The 12,532-nt window shown below is 35.3% G+C and overlaps 1 long non-coding RNA gene across 1 annotated transcript; it reads right to left on the bottom strand.

The window, feature by feature from the left end:
• Nucleotides 1-9,584: 9,584 nt before the first annotated feature.
• LOC132614710 (uncharacterized) lies at nucleotides 9,585-10,651 on the bottom strand. The gene is made up of 2 exons (XR_009572417.1): nucleotides 10,459-10,651; nucleotides 9,585-9,849 (listed from the first exon to the last, which is right to left on the bottom strand). It is a non-coding gene; the product is annotated as an uncharacterized LOC132614710 (long non-coding RNA).
• Nucleotides 10,652-12,532: the final 1,881 nt, after the last annotated feature.

The following is a 12,532-nucleotide window of genomic DNA, read 5'->3' as shown; positions in this document are numbered from 1 at the left end:
CATCATTTAAATTGAGAATAAGGGCTAACTGAAATTCCATTTGTTGAACAATCTCTTTGTGGAAATACATGGCCAAGAAACAGTGTCCGACCAATTTGGGACTTGGTTTAACAATTATGTAAGTTTTATATATAATTTTCTTTAGTAATGTAGCAACATTACTAAGTTTTGAGTTCTAATATTTCTAGCTTTCTAATACTTAACTTTTAATAGGTTTACAAGAATCCGTGTGGTTTTCATGAACAATTTTTGATGGACTTATCTTGGGGACCAACTAGTGTCCATTGTATGGACAAATATGTTGTTAATGGTTTCAAATTTAATACTCGAGAGTGTGCTAACCACATGAAAACTAATAACAGTGGTGTGTGGGTTAAAGGTGCTGATGGTGTTGATTATTTTGATGTAATTGAAGAGATCTTAGAGTTAGATTATTCTGGTTGGCCTCTCAAAATGATTGTTCTTTTCCTATGTAACTGGTTTGATCCAACCCCAAAAAGAGGTACGAGCGTACTGGAGGAGTGCAATATAATTGAAGTAAAGCACAAGCGGAGGTATGCAGGTTACGATCCTTTCATCATTGCACTCAATGTTAAGCAGGTGTACTATTTCCCTTATCCATTAAGACCAGATAAGTCAGATTGGTGGGTGGTTATTAAAACCAAGCTGGTTGGTCGTGTGGAAGTTGAGAGTGATTTGTCTGTTGCCTTTCAGACTAACGACACATCACATGTTAACCAACTAGTCGACTCAGAATTATAAACTGAACTGCAGCATCCAGAACATATATTAGAAGAAGTGGATGTAGCACAAGTTACTGATGAAGTAGAAGAAAATGATGAAATTAAAACAAGCGATGAGGAAGAATGGTCAGACGAGGAAGAAAATGATGAAAAATAGCTTGTATTTCATTTTAGAACTATTTAATATCTGTAGTTTTATTTAATTGATTGTAAGACTTATAAGTATCTGAATCTTAATTGAATGTAAGATTTATAAGTGTCTCATATTGTTTGGGTATTTGGTTGGTATTTTATGTTTTGCAGATTTACTAACTTCACTAGTTCAATGCTAATGTCATTTTGGTGTTTTTTGTTTTGTGTGTTAGTATTTACCATTAACATTTAAACTTTGTTTCATAATTTAATTGCAGTACTTATATTTATTTTGTAGATGGCAGGTGATAAAAAGGGTAAGGCTATTGCGAAAGCCCCAAAAAAGTCAAAAAAGAAGGGTTTGTATATACCACCAGAAGGCATAGAGCCAGGTCCCCTTCGGATTGGAGCTAGAGATCCTGCACCTTGCCTTCCGCCACTTGGCCCTCCGATGTCAGGTGTTGCAGATGGGTTGTCATGGAGTCAGCAGACTGGCCATGTCGCAGTGACACCATATTTTTGGCCTCAGGGCCAGACAGATCCACATGCACGACGATCTCCGTCCCCTATCACACCTTTGACGATCCCACATGGCCTCCCTGAGTTTTATCATGTGTCACAGCGAGCGGCTAGGAGTGGTACTCCGATAGTTACTCCTAGCCCGACTGTGTCACAACCATCGACATCATCTACTCCACATGCTGGGACGTCGGAGCGTGAAGAAAGTAGCTCTAATTCTGACGAAGAACGTCCCAAAAAAGGAGACCCTCCACAGGTTTTGAATTTTGATATGAGTGGTCGTCTCATAATCGAGCCAGTTGGATACACGTAAGTTTATTTAGTTTGCATAACTTATTTATTTTATTATAAGACATCTAATTTTATAGCATCTAATTATCTTATCATTTTAATGAAGCTTCTATCCAGGCAAAGCAACTAAGAGGATTTCAAAGACAATCAAAGGACTCTATAGAGGCGTCGTTCCGTCTTGGGGCAAGGTGCCAATGAAACTGAAGAAGCAGATGTTTCTCGAGTTTAGGGTATTTAATATTTGTAGTAAAATACTATATGTTGATTGTTTATGGGATATTCCTTTAATATGCTCCCTAATCATATTAATTTCTTTACAGACAAAGTGTTCCTGGAAGCCGGAACATCATGATTTAGTAGCGCAAAACTTTGAGAAAAAAGCGGCTAAAATACTTAAGGATGCGTTACTTAGAGCTCGTAATAATTGTGTGCAGCCTGATTGGATCCAAGATGAATGGTGGAAGGAGCTGCTGCACTACTGGGCAACTGATCCGACTTTTGAAACGAAGCGAAAATGGGAAGGCCGCTAGAGCCTCAGTGAAGGGTAGATCGCTGCACACTAGTGGCGCCACGAGTCAAGTGGACTTGATGAAGCGGCTGGTATGTTTCCTTCTTTAGCTTTGTCAAGTGACATTTCTTATTCTTGTTGGTTCCGATTTTTGGGACTGTTTTGGTTCTTTATTTTTTGGGACTGTTTTGGTGATTTTGTTGGACTGTGTTGGTTCAGTTATTTGGGACTGTTTTAGTTCAATTTTGGGATGGTTTTAGTTATTTTGTTGGACTGTTTTTTTTGGACTGGTTTTTGGGGACTGTTTTTTTTTGGACTGTTTTTTGGGACTGTTTTTACGGACTGTTTGGGACTGTTTTTGATCAGTTTTTTGCGACTGTTTTTGGATTTTTGAACAGTTTTTTGGGACTGTTTTTACGGACTGTTTTGGTCATTTTTGCACTGTTTTTTTTAGGCTGTTTTTTTAGACTGTTTTTACGGACTGTTTTTGGGACTGTTTTTACGGACTATTTTGGTCATTTTTGGACTATTTTTGTGAACTGTTTTGTGCGGACTGTTTTTTTAGGGACTGTTTTTGGTCATTTTTTTGTACTGTTTTTCCATAATGATTAAGTGGCTCCAAGTTTGAAGGGAAAAATACTAATACATTAGCTTCGTATTATAAAAATTCTTTTTCATCTTCTTTTGGCATTCTTTCCTTTTACACTACAACCATGTCAAATAAACCAAAGCACTGCATTACCTTCATCATTTAACAACTCAAAAATCTCATATATATTCTATATAAATGGAGACCATCTTATGTTTGTAGACACAACTCTTCCTGCAAATAGTGTTATAACTTTTTCTTCCATTCTATGGAAACAAATCAAACCAGCACTCTAAAACCACATATCATTTTGATAGGCAAATAAATGAGAGATGTTTTACCTACTGGACTGTAGATAATTCTTTTGTAGCTCCTTGTATATAACAACTACTAATGCATTGTTTTAACAGCTTAGCCTGTTCTTTATTTCTAATTGACACACTATAGCTCCTGTCATAATTGTACCAATTAAACAAATCTTATCAGTCATAGGAATAACAAATCAAACTTAGTTCTCATAGTTATAAAAAATGATTAAAATGAATCTTAATTTTCCTCATTTGATAATAAGTATAACAAGGATAATATGTAAGTTGGGTAAAGGAGTACTAATGTTAGTTTTTGGGGATAGTTTTTGTTAGGACTGTTTTTGGGGATAGTTTTTGCGGAATTTTTTAAATTGTTAATTTTGATTTATTTGTAGGAGCTCCAGAGGGGTCAGGCGGTACCTCAAGATGAGATCTTCAAGATTACTCACACGAGGAAGGAGAAGAAAGCTGATGGTACAGACCGATGGGTTCAGCCAAGGGCTGAGCGAACTTGGGTAAGTCGTTAGTTAACAATAATTATATATTTTTTGTACTAAATTAGACGACTAACATTGTATCCTTCAATTTTAGAACGAATTTCAGCAACACTTTGGGGAGTTTCGAGCCACTCAGCCAAGTACCACGCAGATGACCGACGAGTTAATACAACAACAATGGATTGAGAAGGTTGCTCCACCAACAAGGCATGGGACAGTTTATGGAATGCCTAGTCGAGCCTTTCCTCGATACTCGTCGGCCCTTGAAGCCGTAGGTGTTATGGATGATGGGACAGTTGATCCTAAGGAGTATGAAGCCATGAAGCAGCAACTTGACCTGCTAACAAGAACACTTAATTCCTCGGAGGCCAGGATGTTGGGTATGAAAGCCCAAATTAATAGCTTACTTAATTCGCGGCAGTTTCCGATTCCCCCGTGTCCTGGGGATGCTCGTAGGTCATAGCCTCCTAGCCAACCCCGACCTTCCCAAGGTAGACGACGTTGGTCACAAGCTGACATAAATCATGCTCTTGTCGATGAGTCTAGTGGGGAGGATACGGATCATGTCTCTAACACCGAACATTGACTTTTTTGATTAATGTGCTTTTGGATTCTAATTCTGCTATGTTTAAATGGATATGTATATGAATGTAGTTTTAATTTGAACTAGAAGCACTAAATGTAGTTTTAATTTGAACTAGAAGTACTTTTAATTTTAAGATGTTTAAGTGTTTGAACGTAGTTTATGATGTTTAAGTGTTTGAATGGATAATGTTTAAGTGTTCAAACATTGTTTATGGTTGTCGTGTTGCATTGTTGATGAATTGGATAACTGTTTTGGTTGATGAATTTGGTTATTTGAAAATTGGCAGGTGGGATGTCAAAAACAGGAAAATGCTGGAAAAAATATTCCAGAATTTCGACCACAGGTGGTCGAAAATCATCCCAGATATTTCACAATTTCGCCCACATGTGGTCGAAATTGTACCCAGAAAAATAAAATTTCGACCACACGTGGTCGAAATTTAGCAATATGGTTGCCATATTTCGACCACATGTGATCGAAATTCTGGGCTCAATTTAAAATTTCGACCAAATTTAGCAAGATTCTTGCCAGATTTCGACCACATGTGGTCGAAATTGAATTTTTATTTTCTTTTTATATTAAATATAAATAATGTTTTCGACAACACGTAGTCGAAAAAGTTTAATATAATTTAATATAAAAATAATTTTTTCGACCACATGTGGTCGAAAACAATTTTTCCCTTAATTTCGGTAGAATGTGATTTCGACCACACGTGGTCGAAAAAAAATTTCGACCAAGTTGTTATCGACCTAGGCGTGTGGTCGAAATAAAGGCTTTTTCGACCTCGTGCGGTCGAAATTTTTGGTCGAAAATTCCGATTTTTTTAGTAGTGATATTCGAAATCTAGATTAGAAATCATGAAGAACGATACTGCTATTGCTATCATTATCGATACCTATATTGCTATCATCTAATTTAGGTCAAAACTCAACCCTAGAATTTGGGAAAATAGGGTCCATAAGGTCAAAACGGGAAATTTGAGGTTAAATTGGGTCAAAACCAACCTTAGAATTTGGGGAAACGGGCCCCCACAAAGGCAAAACGGGAAACTCGGGAGTAAAATATCAAATTAAGCACTAGGTGATCATAACCCAACAACTAATTGCTAATTTAACTTATGGATTTACCTAATTTCGATATTCAAGCGAAACCCCCAATTTTGGGTATAAGTCCTAACTCTTTGATTCAAGAATTCAATACTAATAATGGAAGATACATGATTAACAACCTTAGATTCATCAATATCTAGCATAAACACTATCAATTTCATCATTAATAAGCCTAGATATAAAATCTATCAAAACCCACTTTTAATCTTCCATTACTAAGGGCTAACAAAGAAAGAGGAATCCTTAGGATGATTAGGAACAATGAAATAATAAGAAGGTTAGGAAGACTTACACCAAGAGTTTTCTCTAAGAATCTCCTAAAAGAGTCCCCAATAGCTGAGTTTTCGTAATAGTATTAAATGAATAGACTAGGGGCTTTTAATTCTCACTTAATGAAATAACAGGCCCGATGCCGCCGTACAGCGCCACTGCCCCAGCGACCTCTAGGACCGTCGGGCCGGTCTGGGAAGAAATGGGAACTGGTGCTGCTACGGCGGACACCAGGTACCAGAAACCCATTAATTTTTCTAAGTCTCAACTGAAATCCCAAACCACTCATGAGGCGATCTGCTAAAAAACAACATACACAGATCCACATAAAATACACTACAAAAGCACTTGTGGCTTCAGAATTTCTAATTGAGGTCTCGTTGAACAAGTTAACCCTCGATACCTCATTACCAACCTCCCAACCCAAGTCCCAAAATGCATTCGAGTGCATTGGGAATCGAACCAGATATACACACAAGTTCTAAACGATCATTCGGACCTCTTAAAATCGACGAATTTTTGAAAAAGGTCCGTTTACCCAAAAGTCAACTTTAGTCAACAATTTTTAGCATAAAGCCCAAATTTTACAAAAAGTCGCCCGAATCAAATCTAGACACCTCTGGAAGCGCGTCAACTATCCCCTCAGGTCAAAATGAGCTAACTAAACTCAGAAAAGGGGTGGAAAAGCCGAAAAGACTATAACGACCAAACGGGTCATTACACAAACTCTGCATTCTCCCTTAGTGTGATAAAAGACAAAATAAAAAGACTCTCCATCCAAAAAAATCAAAGACCTGGATGGGAATTAGGTTGAAGGGACAACAGAAGTTGCAAATGTTGCAGTCAATTTTTTCTCTCAACTGTTCAAAGTTGTGGCTATTGACGATGTCAACTTTTTCTCTCAGCTCTATCCTAAATGTGATTGAGAGAACAATCACTACTGAAGATAATTTAGCACTGAAAACTATGCCCACTATGCAAGAAGTTAAAGGCACAGTGTTTGCCATTGATCCAGATAGTGCCCCTGGGCCAGATGGGTTAAGTGGGAAATTCTACCAAACTGCTTGGCCAATCATCTCAGGAGACATCCATGCTGTAGTCACTGCCTTCTTTCAAGGGCTACCCTTCCTAAATATTTCTCCCATGTATGTATAGTTATGCTTCCTAAAGTTAACTCTCCTCAGGATTTTACTGACATCAGGCCTGTCAGTCTTTGTAATACCTCAAGCAACAAATTTGCTAAAATTATAAACTCTAGATTGTCTAAAATCCTCCCTAGAATCATAAGTCAAAATCAAAGTGGTTTTGTTAAAGGGAGAGCAATTTCTGATAACATTCTTTTAACTCAGGAAATTGTGAATGACATCTCCAGGCCTAATGTAGGTAGAAATGTTGTTATTAAGCTTGATATGTCCAAAGCCTATGACAGAGTCTCTTGGCCTTTTTTATGTTTTATGTTAAGGAAAATGGGCTTTGCTGAGTCTTGGATTGATTTGATCTATAGATATATTTCTAGTAATTGGTATTCAGTCTTGGTCAATGGTAGCAGAGATGGATTTTTTAAGTCTAGCAGAGGTCTCAGACAGGGTGATCCTCTATCACCTAGTTTGTTTGTCATCTCTGCTGAACTTCTTTCTAAACTGTTATATGCTTTACATAGAGTTCATTCTTTTAATAGCTTTTCTATGAGCAATCCTAGCCCTCAGATTAATTACTTTTCTTTTGCAGATGACATAATCATTTTTAGCAATGGGAAAAAATGCAGTTTGCAAACCATTTTGAAAACCTTAACTACTTATGAAAGAGTTTTTGGACAACTTATTAATAAGAGCAAATGCTCTTACACTATGGCTGATAACACTCCTCTAAGTATCATTAGAAGAGCTGGGAAAATTCTTCATATGAGATATGAGCATATGCCCTTCAAAACCTAGGCTGCCCAATCTACAATGGAAGGAAAACTCTTGATATCTTTCCTGAAATGATCAACAAAGTTATTAACATAATCAAAGGTTGGCAACTCTTGTCTGCAGGAGGAAGAGCTAATCTAATTAGACATGTCCTATTGGCCCTAAATGTTCATACTTTAGCAGTTGCCCATCCCCCTAAAGAAACTTTTGAAGTTATTGAAAAATATCTAGTCAGATTCTTCTGGTCTGGCGATGAAGAGGGTGAAAATCATCATTGGATCTCATGGGATAACTTAAGCTACCCCTACAAAGATGATAGTTCCAATTTCAGGAAACTTGAGGACACATATAAATCTTTTACTACCAAACAATAGTGGAACTTCAGAAAAAACACCTCTAGATGGGCAAATTTTCTTAATGCAAAATATTGTAGAAATGATCACACCACTCAGATTTTGTTGAAAGCTGGACAATCTCATAGCTGGAAAGCTATGCTACAACTCAAAGATTAAATTGATCAAAAGATCTGGTGGAAGATTGAGAAAGGGGACAAGAGTTTCTGGCTGGACAATTAGACCAAACAGGGACCTCTTTGTGATTTCATGGATGAACACATCATTGTACAGAATATCCCTATTAAGGAAGTTTTTAAAATGGCCAATGGGATTGGACAGTGCTGGAGATTCAACCAAGTGAACAAGTCAAAGAGATTGTCAATAATTGTCATAAAAGCCTCAACCAAAATGCTGCAGACATTCCTTTTTGGAATATAACTCAGACTGGGACTTTTTCAGTTTCTTCTGCATGGAACCTCATCAGGAAGAAGAAACCATTGGCACTAATGGACTCAAAACTATGGCACAAAGATGTCCCATTCAAAATGTTCTACATAGCTTGGAGGGCAATCCATTGCAGAGTGCCAACAGATGAAACAATCTCCAAAAATTTTAAAATAGTTTTAGTAGCTAAATGCTTTTGTTATGTTGGTACATGTATGAAACCAGGAGTGGAGACAGTTGATCACCTTTTCTGCTCTGGACAATTTGCTCAAATGTTGTGGAATTACTTTGCTGGCAAAATGGGAATCAACATCAACAATACAAATCTCAGAGAGCTGCTTACCAGATATTAGAACTGCACTTCAAAAAATCCCATTGCAGTTTATGTGCTAAAGATCCTGTCCCCTATCACTATTTGGGAACTATGGAGATAAAGATGCAATTCCAGATATGAAGATGAAAACCCATCCTTTATCCGCTCCATCTCACACATATCTTTCAATATACTTCAACTAAACAAAACAAACTTCCCTAATATTAACATACCAGATAAATGGTCTAACCTTCTTAAACTTATGGACCTTAATCTGAATACCACCATCACTTTGCCTATCAAATGGACCAAACCTCCTCTGCTATATGTAAAGTTGAACTCTGATGGATCCTGCCGAGGAAATTCTAGTGGTGGAGGTGGTGTGGTTAGAGATTCCTGGGGAAACTGCATCATGGCCTTTATTCTGCCCTTAGGAGAAGGTACAAGCAATGCAGCTGAAGCTAGTGCTTTTCATTTTGGGTTGAAGTGCTGCATTGAAAATGGGCACAACAAGATAGTTACTGAAACTGATTCCCTCCTACTCAAAAGTTGCATTTCTGAGAGTTGGAGCATACCATGGAAAATCAGAGAAATTGTGGAAGATATCAAGTTTTTGGTTCATGAGAACAATATAGTCACTAAGCATTATTTCAAAGAGACAAATAAAGTGGCTGATAAGCTTGCTTCTCTAAGTTACTGCATAGACACTGCCAAAATAATTACTAACATGAGCTCCATTCCAAGACGGATAAAAGGACTTCTCAACATGGATAGATGGCAGTTCCCTTCGTTTAGAGTTAGAAGAAGAAAGCCTGGGATGATTTATTTTGATCCTCCTTGAAATGCTTAATTTTTTCCATACTTGCCACTTTAGTGCAAAATCTTTGGCTCATGCTTTTGTACAAAGTTCAAGAAGGCTAAGATGTAGTCCTCCTTCTTCAAATGTAATCTTGATTAAGTGGCAATGAAATGTGAAAAGTTCAAAAAAAAAAAAATATGCAATTCGTATAATGTGTCAAGTGTTCAATTTGATAATAATTCCTTTTTTTAAATATCAACAACACCTAATTTAAATGTGGATTTGAGCAATATCGGCTATGATTGCAAATGTTTCACATCTTAAAGTTCTTGCCACCTTTTTTTTTAAACTATAGCCTCCTTCTTACACCCGCATACATATCAAGAAATTGTTGTTGAATGAAAGCAATGTTTTGTAAAAGTTGTACAGAGTCGATCAACATGTGCCTTCCTTGGAGTGAGTAGTAGATCGTTGTCAATTTCATGGTATACACCTACATAGAAATAGTAGTTATTTGTATTAGCCCATAATAGTTGCTAAAATATTGAATTGGTTAATAAAACATAGTTACACATACATGTGCCCTTTGTTTGATTCAAAATTATGAGTCATCTCATCTGTGAATTTAGCAAGAAAAAAAATAATTTTATAAAAGACCTTGTCTGAAAATGTCAGCAAATACTGGAGGTTTATAACTTCCTCAAATTGCAATTTCGACCTCCACAAATTACCAGCTTTTTTTTTATAGTGTACATGCTGCATGTAGTTTAATTTGTTAATTGAGTAATGTGAAAAGTATATTCGATTGCACTAACAATATTATGACTCAAAAAAATGTAGAGGATTTTGAACCAAGAATACTTTCAAGCTTGGTAAAATATAAAAAGGAAGAAAAAGACAAACATGTGGATTCTACAAAATTTGAGCACACAAAATAGAATATTCTGGCAGAAAGTTAATAAATACACATTAATTCATGCACATAACATAGCAGAACCCAAATGAAACATGAATTAGCCATTAGTAAATGAAGATATACTATTTTATTAAGTATACAACATTATAAGAGAAGAAACTAAATGAAAAGAAACAAAAAATTAACCTGTGACATGTTGCAGAATGAAGTGCCGCAAGGAAAGAACCAGTGCATTTTTAGAGAAAAGAGAAATTTCTAAGGTAGCAAAAGAAATCTGATACTCATCTTATATAGGTTTAGATAATCTCATTGAATAAAATTGAGGCCAATTGAGAATGTGGGAAGATCTACTGCAAAGACATCGCACTACTGTGGAAGATGGAACGAAACAAAATTGATTTGTGCTTCTAAATACATAATTATTAAATTTATAACTGAAAATCTCTTTCTCTCTTTTGTTCAAGGATAAAATGGTCACTCAGCTTTTAAAGGCATTTTGGTATTTTAACTTTTTATTTGGAGTGTTCCACTTTTAAGTTGTGCGTGTAATTCAAATAATGAATATAATTATTTTAATAAATTACATAAGTCATATAGTAAAACTTAAAAAGTATGTTTAAACGACTTTGATTTTGCAATTTTTCTAACATATCAAACATTTAGCTTGACACTTTTTGTTCTTTTAATTTCAATAACACAGTTTACATATGAATTTTAGTAACATTGATTATGGTTGCAAATACTTTACATCTGAAAGCTTCTTACTCGTCTTCAAGAAAATATAGCCTCTTCTTTCAGCATATATATTAAGAAGTTAATAAAAGCGAGTCTATTGTAAAAGTTGTACAATAATTAGATCAAGTTATATCTTTCTGTGAATGGCTAGCAAATCATTATCATTTCTATTGTATACACATAAAGAATTAATAGGTAATTGCGATAGAAATACTTAATATTTACTGACATCAAAAAATTCAATTTATATATGTAAATCATTGTTGCACGTACATGTGCCTTTTGTTTGACTCAAAATTATGAGTCCTGTCATCTACAAATTATAAGGAAGAACATTAGTTAATCTGTACAAATAATAAACGTAACACTTAACTATGTTAGGTTGAAAAGATTATTTTTTGTCTTGTCTTGAAGAAAATATACCCTCTTCTTTCAGTATATATATCAAGAAGTTGTTGTGGAATAAAAGCGAGCCTTTTGTAAAAGTTGTACAATAATTAGATCAAGCTATAATGCTATATCTTTCTAAGAATGGCTAGCAGATCATTATCAATTCTACAATTTACACAAATAATTAATAATTAATTACGATAGAAATACATAATATTTACTGATATCAAAATATTCAATTTATATACGTAAATCATTGTTGCACGTACATGTGCCTTTTGTCTGACTCAAAATTATGAGTCCTGTCATCTACAAATTATAAGGAAGAACATTAGTTAATCTGTACAAATAATAAACGTAACACTTAACTATGTTAGGTTGAAAAGATTATTTGACTGAAAGAAAATTTAAGGAATGGTAGAAAAAAATATATTGAATAAGACCTTACAACAATAAATTTAGTACGTACCTGCCACCAAATCGGAGGAGCAAAAGACAACAACACTCCTTTTTATGGCAGGAAAAAGGTACAATATTTGACACAAGAAGATATTCTAAAAGTGAAATGAAATGGCAATATATTATGCATTTCATAAAGAATGCAAAGAATATGAAAACATTGTGAAACAATGACTTTGGTAGCTAGTTGAAGCTCAGAGGAACAATCAGCCAAACGTGGAATTCAGTTACCAAAAATGAATAGACCTTTAATTAGGATTTGATTCAATGCAGCCAAAAAATCATTACTGCCACTGAACGTGTATTCAACTTTCATGTAATTGAAAGATTATTTCTACTTAATATTTAATGAACTTGATTAGATGTTTTATTTTATTTTGATTTACAACAGGGGCAAAACTGTAACCTAACTTTGAAGATAGGAACTTCCCTCTATTAGTATAATATGATATAGTTCAAATGCAACTTTTTTTTTTTTTTTTTGATAACTAACACATTATCATTAATCACCATGAACGAATTAGAAAATCATAGCAAAACCTTCACAGCTTGCTATCTCTTAACAAGCTCAACACTACCGCATAAAAACTAGTAGAACATAAGCTGTTGAATCATAGTTTGTACTCCTACCGAGGCTCTAACATTGCAAACACACACAATTTCCCTTGCTAAACAT

This window comes from Lycium barbarum, chromosome 10, assembly GCF_019175385.1.
Source record: "Lycium barbarum isolate Lr01 chromosome 10, ASM1917538v2, whole genome shotgun sequence".
Taxonomy (NCBI): domain Eukaryota; kingdom Viridiplantae; phylum Streptophyta; class Magnoliopsida; order Solanales; family Solanaceae; genus Lycium; species Lycium barbarum.
This window is presented reverse-complemented; position numbering and strand designations above follow the sequence as displayed.